The sequence below is a fragment of the Rhinolophus sinicus genome, chromosome 12 (genome assembly GCF_057876585.1).
Source record: "Rhinolophus sinicus isolate RSI-liver-muscle chromosome 12, RSI-T2T, whole genome shotgun sequence".
Lineage (NCBI taxonomy): Eukaryota > Metazoa > Chordata > Mammalia > Chiroptera > Rhinolophidae > Rhinolophus > Rhinolophus sinicus.
The window spans coordinates 33,568,744-33,585,026 of record NC_142512.1 but is presented as its reverse complement, the minus strand read 5'-3'; the positions used below and the strand labels follow the sequence as shown (position 1 = coordinate 33,585,026).

The window sequence follows — 16,283 nt, the reverse complement described above, 5'->3', positions numbered from 1 at the left end:
TTAAGTGTTTGCAATTTATTCCACACCCCTTAAAAATTTTGTGTGTGTATGTGTAATACTGATCTTAAATCTTGTGACTATAATTCTTTCTCTTAATGAATGCTTCAGCACTAACTATTGAAAAGCAGTTTATTTTTATGAAACTCTTAGGATCAAATCCCAGAGCCATTATTTATTTCATGAACCCATGACTTTCCAAATTGTCTTGAAGTGCTGTACAGAAATGCTCTTTTTGCTTTTTGTATTTGCTTTATTGCTGCATAACATATTACTATTTATTGTGAAACCAAATCTGAAAGCAAAAAAAGGGGTATGATATTAGATATCTCTGTGAACATCCATGATTTTTTAAAATAATGGAACAGTAATATCTTAGATAAAGTCATTAGTGAATGAGCTTAGCAATAAAGGCACTTAAACTGTTAGAAATACTTTAAAAACTGATTTTCTGAAATTATGAATAACCTTTAATTGCTTTAATTTATTCACAAAGTTATAGATTTGGAAAGGTACCTAAAGTGTTGTTCTCCTTTTGTTTTTTTAAGCATGTCTAATGAAACTTTGTTGAATTAAATCTGTGTTCATTTAAAACAAACAGAGAAAGACTGAAACATTTTTAACCACATCATTAATTTATTTGGTAGGAATGGACTGTTTACCTTAAAGAGTCTCAAATATGCTGTGCACTTAACTTTTGGAAAAAATTTAAATGTTGGCATTTATCACAATTTACAGAGTAAAATAAACAGGAAGCAAATTACCCAGAGTACCCTTCTCAGAATATATTGAGAATATAATTGGTATGCTTCTCATTTCTAGTAATTAGCTGACTTAAATAATGAGTACAAGGTGGATTTACATGTGGTAGAATCTAATGATCAGATTGCCTAAACCAATTTAATGGAAATTCTACATGAAACATGGCTTTACAATAGGAAAACACATTTGAAATAAGTTCACGCTGATATATCTGGAATATAACCATCGTGGTGTGTGTGTGTGTGTGTTTGTGTGTGTGTGTGTATAAATATATATATATACATATATATGTATATACAATGTCATATCATTATGAAAATCCAGTGAGAAGTACACAGTGATACAGAGATTTTCACTTTGAAGTATAACCTAATCTTAAATCGTTTATGTTTATCATGTGAATTTAATTTCTAAATAAACCTATTGTATTTGTTTTCAACCTTGACGTCTTAATTCACTTATTAGGTTAATATTTAAAATTATAGATTTTATATATAAATATACACGTAGATATATGTGTGTATCTGTGTATATGTGTGGATGTGTGTGGATATATATGTGTATATGTATACATATATGTATAATGTATATGTATATGTTTATGTTTATATATATGTATATGCCATGTGTGTTTGTTTGTATGTGTATGTATCTCGTCAGAATGTGAATTTAGAGATTAAAATTTCACAGGTCAAAATTTTAATCTAGGTTAACTTTCTAAATATGATACAAGATGGGTATAATCTAGTAGTTGATAAAAATTAGAAGCTTCCTTAAATATCATTTATTTTAAGGATGAAGAAATTAAGCTTAAGTGATTATCCAAATTTAAACACCCTGTTTCTGAATTCAGTCGCTGCCCAAGTCTCCCCTCTCCATCCTAGTCCCCCCAAGGGACACCCACTGATACCAAAAATTTTCTGTGATCTAACCATTCATATTTATAATCAGGCAATATTTTTATATAACTCTACTACAAGGTAAATTGAGCTAAAAATATCCATCTCGTTGTAGCTCCACACAGGCAAAAGCTGTTCCATATGCTCGTGAGTTATTAAATTAGTTATATTAAAGTGAAATTAAAATAGTTACATTAAAGCTTCATAGTAACTCAATTATAGTAATGAAATCTGATAAATAAAAAAAAGTATACTTACTTCCCCAAAATTACCACCTGGGGTGATAATTCATTTGTGTCCAGAATAATTAATGCGTTGCATTAAATTTTTCACAAATAAGAATATATCCAAGGGTGCAAATCAAATACATTATATAAATATATACAACACCAATATCCATTTAGGAAATAGCATTAAGTAATTATTTTTATCTCATGATTTTTTTTTTAAATATTTCAAAAAGTGTCATCTGTGAATTTCTTTTCATTTTCTTTCAGAAACCTCCCTTTTGTTTTTGCTATGGCCCATCTTCTTACCTACTTTACATTTTAAATCTGATCCTTCAACTTTGCAGAAGTTGTTGTTTTTTTCTTTTGTAGTGACTGCTCATTTTCTCACTATCCACATGTATTTTTCTGGCCTTATATGAAGTTGTTTTAATTTCTGATCATTTTAATTACTGGTGTTAGAGAGAGAAGGTGGTGATACCTCGGCATTTTATTTCCAGCCGCACAACTCAGCCTAGAAGTAATTAAGTCCTTTTCACTGAGACATTCAGAAAAGTCATGTTCATATTGTTTTATAATGGCCCATATATTTAAATGTATGAGTCATAGGAACATTTAATAATTAGATTGTTTAAAACTGCTTATTTCTTTTAGGGAGTCCAGGATGTCTAGAGAGGCAAAGCAAAACTATTTAGAAACTTTACTGTCTATACATTGATAACGTTTTTAAAGGTCCTTAATGTAGGAGTTAAAGAAAATTGAATCCATGTTTACTTGGCCAGATGTCTTACAACTATTATTTCACTTAAAAGTTTTTTAAGTATATTATGATGGCAGAAAAAAATATTCCCAAGAGATTAAATTATATTAAGTCTCTTTTGCAATTATTTGCCTGCAAATAATAAAACTCATTTATGTGGTTAATAACTGTCAAATCACAGCTGTCCTCTTTTTTTTCCATCCCCAGATCCAAGTAAAACTACAATAACTTTCTGCCCCTTCCTTTTTCGGTGTCATCAGGTCTTTCTCTTCTTACAGCTACTTCTGACTCAGGTCTTTAATTTAGACCAATTTTTCACTTTTCACCTTACTCTCTAACATAAAAGAGAACCTGATTCGCTTTGCAGACCTCATCTTCTATGCAAGTGTTGTCCTTTAAGTTAGTCGTGTAAATATTTGATATCTTCTTTGCTCCTCTTAGAGTCTAATGGCAGAATATCATCTGTGGCTTTTTAATTTCCTATCCATCTAGCATGATACCTGACAGATGTCATTTTATGACAAGATTTAATAGTTACAGTCTTTATTGTGGGAATTCCTTGTTTACACCACACTTTTCAAACTCTTTGTATCATTCCAAACCCTGTCGATTTCCCACATCTGCCAGCTTATTTAAGGTTTCCTATTCTGAGTTCCAAAACTTAATCATTACTAACTTTAATGGCATTAATCAAGTGACAATTGTCTCATGGAGCCTCAACGTTTTTACATTGCTGGCACCTCTGTGTTTATTTCACATTAGCCAATTCCCAGTACAGTCACAGTGGAATGTGAGCAACTGTATTCCCTTCGAGATTATTTATTTCATAATTCTCCCTTCTAGGCCTGGTTTCCCAACATAACGCCTCATTGAAATTTCTTTTTTTTTTTTTAATCATTCAACCCACTGCAATGTACAATCTGCATATAAAACCTCGGGTTATAGAAGTCAAAAGGTTTTTAACTCTTTTTTAAAATAAAATTTTATTAAATTTATTGGGGTGACTCTGGTTAGTAAAATTACACAGGTTTCAAGTATACAGTTGTATAACAGATCATCTACATATCGCATTGTGTGTTCACCACCCAGAGTCAGTTCTCCTTCCATCACCATGCATTTGACCCTCTTTACCCTCTTCTACTACCTTCCCTCCCCTTTTACCTTCTGGTAACCACTAAACTGTTGTCTGGGTCTCTGATTTTTTTGTTTGTTTGTCTTGTCTGTCTGTTGCTTTCAGTTTTATTTCCAACATATGAGTGAAATTATATGGTTCTCCATATTTTCTGTCTGATTTATTTCACTTAGTATGATAATCTCAAGATCAATCCACGTTGTCACAAATGACAGTATTTCATCTTTTCTTATGGCCGAGTAGAGTAATATTCCATTGTCTATATGTACCATCTTTTTTATCCACTTATCTCTCAAAGGACATTTGTTTCCATGTCTTGGCCACCATGAATAATGCTGCCCTGAGCAAAGGGGTACATACACATAGCACTGGAAGTCCTCGCCAGAGCAATTAGGCAAGAGAAAGAAATAAAAGGCATCCAAATTGGGAATGAAGTCAAACCATCACTTTTTTTGCAGATTGTTTTGAACTCTTTATGGGTATAATAGACTGCCCTCATAAAAGACTGTTGTGGTCATTGAGTTAAATAGTGTTCTTTCACCCAAGGTTTGCTTTGTCATTTGGACTTCTTGCAAGTCTTTTGTAGTAGGCCTGTGTCCTTCCTTCCTAAAAGCCATGATCACCCTCTACATGTCCTCAGTGGCAGTGTCCACGCTGGTTCTGCATTGCTCCAGTCTCAGCTATTTGATTGACTTTTTTTTCTCATACAGGTGACATTATAAGAGGGTTGGAAACATGGATGCACATCCCAAAGAGATTTAATTGATTAATTATCTTTTTTTTTTTTTCCTAATAGAGCCCCATCCCATTCACCCTGGTATCCATCCTCATTTCCCTGAAGAAAACCACTCAACATTCTAAGGTAAGATTAGAAAAATCAGCTGAGAGAGAAAAGCCTTATCTCTACATCTTTTCCTCCATCAGGTGCATTCTGTGCTGCTTGTTTCTGAGTATAGTCCTGAGCCTTATATATCACAGTTTCCTAATTTGCGGGGATGCAGTTGTGTGTTATTGGGAGTCTATGAGTTCCAGAAATGGATCTCAAATAGCCTCTACAGAATGTATACCCTTGTCTGTGAAACACTGTGCAATGAAAGTTTTCTGTAAATGTAATGTGGCTCTCAACTTTCTCCCAAAGAGTAATGATTGACCCTGTCAAAGTACAGCTTATGCAGGCAAAGCATGTTTCAAAATCCCCAACTTGAGAAATCCTTTTTCAGTTCCTATTTGATATTTAAACATCAAATATCACAAAAATAATTTATTCTAAAAAATGCTGCCTTTAGTAATTCATTTGTAGTATTCCCATTTACTAAGCATTATAAATAATGACAACAATACTGTAAATTATAGATATGGGGACTTACTTATAGCAGTAACTGTCTTACTTTAATAGTCTAATACAAGATATCAAATGCATAATCTTGTGTGTCCAAAATGGCCATGCATTAGATTTGCTTACTATTAGACATGCCTTTTAAATGCATTCTCTCCCCAAACACCTTCCTTAGCTCCATGTCTTTATTCACAGAGCTTCCTCCTGCCTGGAACATCATTAGTCTTTCTCTTTGTTATTCAGTTTCCATCTACCCTCCTTTCCCAAAGTATTCTTAAATGATCACTACCTATTTTCGACTGAATATCCGGTGGGACCCCAGTGGATCACTTCAGTGCACTCACCATGCATTGTTCACCCTAGAATGCCTGGAGAGCTGATTGAATTAGAAACCACACTGCTGTGGTCATAAGCAACTCTATTACATTTTCTGAAATGTCCAGTAAGGAAAATCTCAGCAGTGATTTGTCTTAAGCAGCTCTACCACTTGCACAAACCCCAACAAGAGTGTATACAGCTGGTATGAATACAGCTGATGAAGGGTGAGTATCAAGATTACCAGTGAAAATGTGTTGAGTGTTGAGCAGTGATTGGAGCACAGATAAAGGAGGCTGTGCAGATCAAGGGGATACAGGATCAATTTTAAATAGTAAAGAAAGGGAAGGGAGGCTGACTGCTTTCCAATACCGCTGTCCAAAGCCTACTGTCTTTCATATAGTTTATTCTTATAGTCCCTAGTGCTACTTTCTCTAAGACAGAACTGAATAGGAAATACATCTGGAGTCAAACAATGATATCAGGAGATTGACATTAAATGTCAAATCTTGGCTAAGAGCCATGCAGCCAGTCTTAAATATACTTATAAGAGCCTGGTCACTTAGCAACTCCATAAATATCTGATTTATAAATTGACTCTTAATTTGCTCCATAACCTGAGTCCATTTTCTCTTTAAATACGAGGTAGCCACAGTGTAAGTACAAAGACATGACTAATAGGAGACAAACAAGACGCGATAAACATCTAAACTCTGTTTTAGGACATAGGAACTGAAGTGAAGTGTTTTCTCAGCTAAAATACATTGGAATAGTTCATAATTTATAGGACTTTTGTGAGAGTTAAATGATGACGGAAGTGAAAGTGTCTTATAATCGTCATAATCATCGGATATGTTATAATTATATGCTACTACTAGTTCCTAAAACATCCTGGCTTAAACTAGCTACTGTTCTGGTTATATTGAAGTAGGTTTTTCTCATTCCGATTGCTCTGTAATTACCCATTCCATCTCTCTTACTTAGAATGCCACCTTGTGTTCCACTGTATATTTCAAATAATATTCTTGGCAAAGGTGATACGCTACAGAGTAAGAAAAACAGCATTCCCGTTCTCATGGATTTATATTATGGATCTCTGATCACCTTTGTCATATGAAGAACTCTTTTCAAATTTACAGAGAAATGCCAGGTAGCTATTTTAATCTGTTACGGTGCCCATAGTTACATTTATGTAATTAGTATGAAGGAGAATTTAAGAGGTCCCAGATTATAATTATTTATCTATTCATGTGTGCATGCATTCCCCCCATCAATTACTTCTTTTACTATGAACATGTTTTACTACATATTAACCCTATCAGAAATCCCTAACCAGTTTCAAGACCTCGGTCAGGTCTCACCTCTGTAGGCTTCACTGATCTTTGCTTCGTCAGAATTCCCATGCAATGTGCTGTTGTTTCTCATGCATGAATCGTGACTGTTGGATTGCGGCCAGAAAGATGAAGGAAAAACGGATGTTGTGGGCTTAAGTGGAATAGAAATCTGAGTCGAAATCCCATGAGCTATATAAGCATATTGAATTAATCTCTCCAGTCTCAGTTTTCTCATGTATAGATAATAGAACATTAATATATATACCATATTGTTTTTTTGAAGGATTTAGTAAAAATAGCTTGTACAAAAGAACCCTGCATAGTGTTTCAATCATAGCAAATGTTTACAATTTTTGTTCCTCCTTATCAATCACCTGTGTCTCTCTGTTCGGTCTTTCAAAATAAGAGTCACAATACAAAATGTATGCCAGCTGAATTTGAGAATCAAAAGTTAATGACTATTACTTTAATCAAAAGTAATGATTACCAACTTTGGAATGTATAAATACAAGCAGTAATACTTTCTGACTGAAGATTACCAAGGCTCCTGGTTTAGGTAGGGTGCTTTGGAGCAGGCCTCAGGATTACGAATTTTTACCAAGTGCCCCATGTGATTTCGCAGTTCATTATCTGCATTTAACATTTTGAGAAACGTTAAAGAGTAATTTCCAAGTTAGTCATTATGTCACTGCCAGAAGTACAAAACCATAGCTAACTGCTAGTTTCACACAATAGCATCTCATATTGTTGCCCTGTAATAAAATCTGGGTAAAGATAACTCTAATAGATTACACACACACACACACACATGCACACACAAATCATCCTCATATGCTAATAAGTAATGATATATATATATATATATATATATATATATATATATATATATATATACATATATATACGTATATATGTATATATACGTATATATATGTATATATATCACAGCTATAGTCTCCATTGATTCAATAGTGGATGATTCTGTGGTCTGTCAATTGAATCCTCCAAGAATATGGCATGTTTGAAAATGAGTCAGCTACAGGCAATAATATTTTATTTTTATTTGGTATTCTAATTATATAGTTGAATTGTAAAAGTAAATGAATATTCTCCTCTCAGAAATTGAAATAAAAGAGGAATTAAAGGAGGACAGAAGACTGTATTACCCACGGCATCTTTTAACAAGGGTGAATGGCATTTTTTGCATGACTTTCCTTACTTTGGGGAAACAGTGAGGAAACTGTACTTTTCAATCATGTATACTCCTCAATAAAATGTATTGATAATCCAGCATTACAGGCATCAGCTCTATAGTGCTAAGCAAAACATAAGGTCCTTGTTTCATCGACCTTACAATCTGGAGAGAGGTACAAACTGAAACCAATAATTGCAAACATCTATGAATTCTTCATGGCCTTCCGTTTTTCTGTGATCAAATAACAAAGGAATATAATCAGTCTGGTTTTTTACAGAATGTAGTTATAAGCCAAGATTTAATTTCTGTCCATTAATGCAAATATATAGTTCAGCCCTGTCTCTGTGTCAGGGGTTGAGTGATAAAGATATGCAAAACCTGGCCCCTATCCTTAAGGAGTTCACTGCCTACCGGTGAAAACCAACAATTAGAGCACAGTGTTATCAATGTTATGATAGAGACCCATACATAAAACAAATGTATGTCTTGTTTTTAAAACCCGAAAGCATTCTACAGTGCTTGAGGAGGAAACATAACACAGACTATTCTTTTGTGAATACTACACAAACAAAGATATTTGACCTCCTGTCTGTGACAGGAATATCAATAGCAGAATACTTTTTTCCTTTTTGGAGCTAGTGTTATTGCTCTGTGCCAAGCTGCTGTGGGTTTTGCCAATGTGATCACTGCTGTCGGTTGGCATCTTCCACCTGGCCTTACCCTGCGGTATCCCCTGCTGATGTGGGAAGGACCTGTCCTTTCCATCTTAGAGCACTGTCCATTTCATGGGCACCAAGCTTACTCGGTCAGGTGTGCCTAATGACTTTATTTTTTTCTTTTAAAATGTAAAAACACTTTCAAGGTTTTTTGCTCTGTTTTTCGTTTTTGTTGTTTTTAATCCCAAGGACTCAGAAAGCACACATGGGCAGAAAACAGCCTCAGAGACAGCCTCCAAAACTACCTCTGTCTTTAATAATTGGAACATTGCTGTGAGTCCAAGTTTTTCCTAGATTTAGATTCCTTACAGAGCATACCTTTCCCCTCCCTCAAAATAGACTATTTGCAGCCTCACCACTGCAGACTTCTAGACGTGTTTTCAAACACACTCGAATCCTCAGGTGAGTAAGTTGAGGTTTGGGCGGGGGCTTATCTCTAGCCCAACACACAAATAAACTCACTCATCTTTCAGCAATCTGATCAAATGATCCAGTCCAAATCTTCATGATACAAGTTTTAAACCTCTGCCACTCACTTTCTTCCCTTCAAAAGATAAGTGAGGCCTATTTCAAATATGATCCATTTCTTCCAAGGGTTATTTTCAATCAGATGATCTTCGTGCTTTCGAACAAAACCGTAAAGAACTTCATATGGCTTGGTGAAACATATCTTAACTAGCAGTGCGGTTTCAAATACATACCAAACATGGGGCAATTTGTTATCATTGTAAAAATAGTGACAGAAGAGAAACTTCTTTATATTTCCTCCCTAAAGTGATACTTTCTTTGTTTCTTGACAGTTTCTCTACTTGTCTTTGTTAGTTTGTTGAGATTGAGACTTGAAGAATCTAAATTAAAAATAGTCACTTCTGTTTAATATTGTAATTTTCATCAGAGAACAAGTGTATTTCACATCAGGATGCTATCTTTACACAGATCTGTCATATCGCTCCACGTGTTATCATCTGCCATATACATTTGTTATTTCACCCTTGCTTCCAGATCATGCTGCGTTGACCTGGTTCTCCCTGTGGTGGCACATGGAGTGACAGTGGTCAGAAAAGACAATTTAGGCTCCTGCATTAGAGAATATACCAACTTCCTCCAAAGGAAATTGAATGAGACAGCATGGTTGCTGGTTTACATAGAAAAGTGGTTCTCAAGGGTTTTCTCTGAACCAACAGCATTAACGTCACTGAGGTATTTGTTAGAAACGCAAATTTTCAACCCCAAACCCAGCCTTATTGACTCTAGGGGCGGGGCCCACAAATCCGTTTTAACAAGCCCACGGGGTGATTCTAATGCACACTAAAATTTGAGAACAACAGACAAAGAATACAACTCAAGTCCCGTTCAGCTGAGCTCCTTTCCTGCCCTTTACAGCATTCTTTACTCAGTATCAATCATAATTGTTCATTAGACTTACACCTTAGTTTACTGTCTTCATCACTGTGCCTCATTAACACCTAATTATAATTAGTAATATCACTAAGGGTTTTATTTCTCCAAGGGATAGAGGATTAAACTGTGCCATCGGGTCTCCTCTTGAGACCTTTTATTCAATCATCTGACAGACTCTATTGGGCCCTGTTTCTGTCTGCTTACGGTGTGTGGCTGCCTTTCACCACTGATTATGCCTTCCTGTGCTTGCTATAGTTCTTATATAAAAATAATAATTATGTGGCTTTCTCAATTCTCTGCTTCTACCTCATAGTATTTATATAATGAGACAGAAATACTTACCTATACTTTATAGGCAGATATATAATTAACAGAAGAAACACAAGACCTCACTCCCCCAAATTTTAAAAATTAGTAAACAAATCAAACTCATTATGGTAAGATTTTTTTTTTACAGGGTTGTTTATTATCATTTTGGTGTCTTGATTTTCTTTGTATTGTTTATTATACCTGCTCATTCACATCATTATTTCTGCTATAACTACCTGTACCTTAGATACGTATTTTAACTAGTACTCTTTTCCCTCAATACTGATAAATATTACTTCTGACAACACATCTGCCAATCCATCTACCACAAATGAGGCAATATCTTTTGACCATTTTAATGTTTTTCATGCTGTTGGGCTACTTGTGGATTAAAGAGCATAATTTAACAGCATGACACTATTCATGCTTTTAATATAAAGTCTGTGTACCAGTACGCAGTCTTAACTTCATTCCACATTTCTTTGATTCAATATAATATCACCAAAGACCACAGGTGATGAAAAATAATAATAACACATCACATTGCTTGTTGTATAAGAAATCTGATTTTCCATTCAGCTGCATCCAATCTGAAAAGCTCTTTCCTTTGTGAATATGTCCCTGATACCTCAGCTATCAGGAAGATAATCCTAGGGAGCAGCCGCTGGTAGGCTATTGTATCACCACTTCTACCTCCCCAAATAAGTGTTACTTTCCAGCAGAGATGGAAAGCCAGCACAGTGTACTCATTAAAAGGGTGGGTTCTAGATTAGTACGACTTAAACAAAAATTGCAATTCCTGTAATATAGAATTTGTATGGCTTTAGGCAAGTTACTGAACCTTGAGACACCTCAGTGTTTTTGTCTATAGAATGAAGATAATAATAATCAATACCTTACAGAGCTGTTGTGAGCAGTCAATGACTTAATGTATGCAACATAGTTGGCATACAGTAAGCATTTCATAAATTCTAGCCACAATTAAATTTCACATGGTAAATAATTGTATTATACTGGAATCCTTTATTTCGATGCCTTAGGCTAAACAGAGAAGTTCTGGTAGTCATAGTCTAATATTAAATTACATATGTTTAGTAATCAGCCACCATAAATGGTGATTGATACCAGATGACTCATTTACTATTCCAGAAAATCTCTGGGCTCATTTAAACCAGATACCTTTCACTCTGAAGAGGCATTCCATCTTGCAGTGTTATACTTCTAGATTCAATCTAAGCCTAGATTCCTACATCCCATACTAGAAATGTTATGTTAGACATATTTGTCTTGGGACAAAGCTCATAATCCTAGTATTAAAGCCCTCCAAATTTATTTCCAGTTTAGGGTACAGGTCAATGGGCAAGAAACCAGTAAGTAGCATCTTGGGGAAGCAAAACTGTGGAAAAGGCAACTAAACAATAAATCATTTCAAGTTCAGGTTTATCAGAGACTTTGCCACACCTACCAAACGATATCAAATCATTGTGTGCTGTTTGGGGCTTCCATGATTTACCAGAGATTGTTTGATTTAAATAATCATTTATAAAATATTACCACTTTATAACTATATTACTATATTTTGCAAGTGGTATATAACAGTGACCATAACTTCTGGTCTGAACACTAAGACCCCAAATATCACAACAGCCTATATTGCATATTAGCTTGAGTTGAAGTGTAATATCCATATCACACAAATCTTGTTAACATTAGCTCCTTCATGTTTCATGTTGGCTAAATCCATTTTATTTAAGCTTGTCAAATTACACTTGCTATTTATCCTGGGATCATAATCAACTAAGGAAAGTTTAATTAGACATATTAAATAAATGATGTTTTTCTCCTAAGAGATTTACTTCATTATAAAAAATATACCATGTAGGGGTGAAAGGAGAAGGGGAGTCGTATGTCCAGGGAAGAGAACAAGTATGTCTTTATCCTAGACTCCATGGGGAACGTCTATCTATAGCTTCTTTGATGATAAATTATAATGAAATAAATGTATGAACTTGTAATATAGGAAAGTTAACTTGGAGTAAATACATAAAGGAAAATAAGAGCCAACCTAAAAAATCTGAGGTTGGCTTTTATTTGTCACCTAACACCAAAATCAACCAATTAATTATTTCCTCAAATTACAATTGGTGCTTCATTATTTACAGACACAGACCTTGTTGCATACTTGTGCCAGGACAAACTGATAATTAACAGAGAAAATGAACTTCAAGTACATAAACATTTTTGTACCACTAAAATTAAGACACATAAATTTCCTACACCTACACAATTTCCTTGTGTCCCTTTCCAGACAAACTTTCCTTACCCCTGACTCAATAAACCACTGATCAGTTCGTTGCCACTCTATGTTACTTTTGCCTTTTCTAGAATTCATGTAAGTTGAGTCATATAATACATGGTTTTTAGGTCTGACTTCTTTTACTCAGCATATTTTTCAATTCCTTCATGCTGCTGCATGTATCGGTAATTAGTTCATCTTATTGCTACATAGTATTCCATTTTATGGATACATTATAATTTGTTTATCCATTCATCAATTAATTGACATTTTTTGCTATTGTGAAAAAGATATTACAAACATTCATGCAAAAGTCTTTTCATGGATATGCCCTTGAATGATAAAACCTGAAATCATAAAATTCCTAGAAGAAAGTGCAGGAGGTAAACTCCTTGGTATTGGTCTTAACAATGTTTTTGTGGACTTCAAAGGCAAGGGAAACAAAAGCAAAAATAAACAAATGGGACTACATCAAACTAAAAAGCTCTGCATAGTGGAGGAAGCCATCATCAAAACAAAGAGGCAACCAACAGAATGGGCGAAGATACTTGAAAATCACACATCTGATAAGGGGTTACTGTCCAAAATACATAAAGAATCCATACAACTCAACAACAAAAGCTAACTTGGTTAAAAATTGAGCAGAGGCTCTGAATAGACATTTTTCCAAAGACTACGTACAGATGGCCAATAGGCATATGAAAAGGTGCTCATCAATTAATTATTAGGGAAATGCGAATCAAAACCACAATGAGCTACTACCTCACACCTGTTAGAATGGCTATTATCAAAAAGACAAAAAATAACAAGTGTTGGAGAGGACGTGGAGAAAAGAAAACCCATGTGCACCGTTGGTGGAATTGTAAATTGGTGCAGCCACTATGGAAAAGAGCATGGAGATTCCTCAAAAAATTGATAATATCATTACCATATGATCCACTTCTGGGTATTTATCTGAAGAATATAAAACACTAATTCCAAAAGATATATGCATTCCTATGTTCATTGAAACATTATTTACAGTAGCCAAGATATGGAAACAATCTAACTGTCCCTTGATGGATGAATGGATAAAGATGTAGTAAATGTATATAATGGGATATTACTCAGAGCCATAAAATATAATGAAATCTTGCCATTTGAGACAATAAGGATGGACCTTGAGAGCATAATGCTAAGTAAAATAAGTCAGAAAGAGAAAGACAAATACCGTACAATTTCATTCATATGTGGAATCTTAAAAAAACAAATGAAACAAAACAAAAACCAAAACAAAAAACTTATAGATACAGAGAACAGATTGGTGGTTACCAGAGGGGAAGGGAGTTGGAAGGTGGGCAAATGAGGTAAAGGGGTCAATTACACGGTGATGGATAATAACTAGAACTTTGGGGGCGATCACTCTGTAGTATATACAGATGTCGAATTTTAATATTGTACACCTGAAACATATAATTAAAAAAAAAAAAAGCTTAATCCTGTGTTTTCTGATTCCATATCTGTTGCTCTCTTCATTACATTATACTGCTTTTTATTTTATTCCTTCTCTACCTGACTATATTTGGAAGAAAGAACATATCAAAATGTATACTTTGATAGATTTTTTCCACTTCAAAGTAAAATTTAATAGCATTTAACATTATTTCAGCTACTTTCAAATCCACGCTGAGGTGTTTGTACAAATAAGGCCTATAATGTTAAGCCTGAATAAGCACTGCAGTTTTCCAGGTAGGTAATTATGATTTGATGCCTTTCCAAAAGTCTGCTTATTGCTGTCACTGTTGTTGAATACTGTAAAACTCCAGTAATAAACAGTATTGACTGTATCTACTACAAATTAATTATATGTGCCGCATTCTATACAGAAATTTTAACATATTTCTTGTACAAAGTTTACAAACATTTTTAAGCGCAAAGAGTAGAAACAGCATCTCTGCCCAACCCCTTATCTTCAGAAGCAGGTTCTAATTCAAGAGCTCAGTGATAATGTTATACTTTAAGTGAAATGGCATGAAATCAGGAAACAAAAGATTTGGCTTGACTCACTTCCAGGCTCAGTTCTGCTTGTGATCATGTTACTTTTCTTTTTGTAGGCAAGTGTTTTGCCAGGTACTTTATGTTGTCTTAGGTTGGGTTCCCTAGAAGCAGTGTTTTAGTTTGGAATTCTTTGCATGTTTTCTTAAGGGGATGCTGTCAGAGAAACAGATAAACAAGTAAAGAAATCAGGATAAGGAGAGTGGAAGGAAGCACACACAAATCTGGAATGTAAATTGAACCTCAGAACCTGTCTTACCTTGAGTCAAGAAAGCAGGGCTTTTGTACCTTCTGTCCTGGCCAAGGCTTCATTGACTAAAACACCCTGGGATGGTACCCGTGGCCTAAGTCCCAAGCACCTTCCAGTGAAGGTGGCTTCAACTGCCCAAAGACAGTTCTTACAGGAGAAAGACCTTTTTCAAAGCACTGGCACCAGCTGAGAGATGGGCACACCAACAGAAGTGATAAAAGTGATCCAGTGGGATCCGGAAGGGCATCAAAAGCTGGTGTCACACCTGTGTACTACCTTATTTCATTTTCAATGCATTTTTGACATCTCACCCACTTTGCAGGAGACAAGCTGTGGCCTTTAGAGTCTAAACAAGTTGCCTGTAGGGCATATGGTCAGTGAATAGCAGTGCTAGAATAGCCATGCCTGTTGTACCTCCTGTTGATATAGCTCCAAATCATCAACCGAGAAAATATAGAATAGCCTTACAAGATCCAAAACAGATGACAGGTTATGCTGATGACAGATTTGATCACCACTAATACTGACATTATTAGTTTAAAAAGTACGTTTCTGTAACCCAACTTGTTTCTGCAGCGATCTAATTTCCACCCACCGAAGTCTCTTGAACACTTTCTTTAAGCTCCTTTAACACGTCAAAAGAACTCTTTATGAGATACTTTGCTATCTGAGTTTACCTTCTTTCTACCCTACTCCTTTGATAGCATCATCTAGAGAAGTTGCTTTCACCTCTGGGTGTAACTTTTCCTATTGTTAGGATTCACAAATCCCTCCTTCTTAATTTCTTTCTTTTGTTCCTTTTTTAATTTTTTTTTTTATAATATAACAGTCTTCTGTGGTTAGAGCTGAGGGTTGAATAATTCCTCTGTTGTCCTGTGCCCTTCTCACAGACAGTACTTTTATCGCTGTAACTACACAGAAACACATGCATGCCTTAGTGGGGGTTATGCCAAAGAAGCACTGACTTGCAATTACAGAAGTGTGGGTTGGAAATAGATCTTGATTCCCATTTGTAGTTACTGTTTCATTGAAGCATAAACAAGATGTCTTGGGAAATGGATGGAGATAAAATAAGCAAGGCAGGCATTCAGAATCACCTAAGCCAGTGCTTCTCATGCACAGCTGCTGCTTGGAGCCCAGGACTTACTCTGACTTGTTAAATAGGACAAGCAAGGTCTATGATTCATTTCCATTTACTCCAATTTTTATTATTTCTTTTATTCTGTTTTTCTTTAGACTTAAATTGCTCTTCTTTTGCTAGTTTCCCAAGGCGGAAATATAGGTTATGTACTTTACATCTTCCTTCTTTTCTAATATATG

The 16,283-nt window shown here is 35.0% G+C and overlaps 1 long non-coding RNA gene across 1 annotated transcript in view; it reads left to right on the top strand.

Annotated features, from left to right (window-relative positions):
- The window catches only part of LOC148756534 (uncharacterized), a 378,327-nt gene that overhangs the window by 193,441 nt on the left and 168,603 nt on the right, over positions 1–16,283 (top strand). The window contains exon 3 of the long non-coding RNA XR_016018076.1: positions 4,574–4,639. This is a non-coding gene — a long non-coding RNA (uncharacterized LOC148756534). The remainder of the gene's footprint in view (positions 1–4,573; positions 4,640–16,283) is intronic.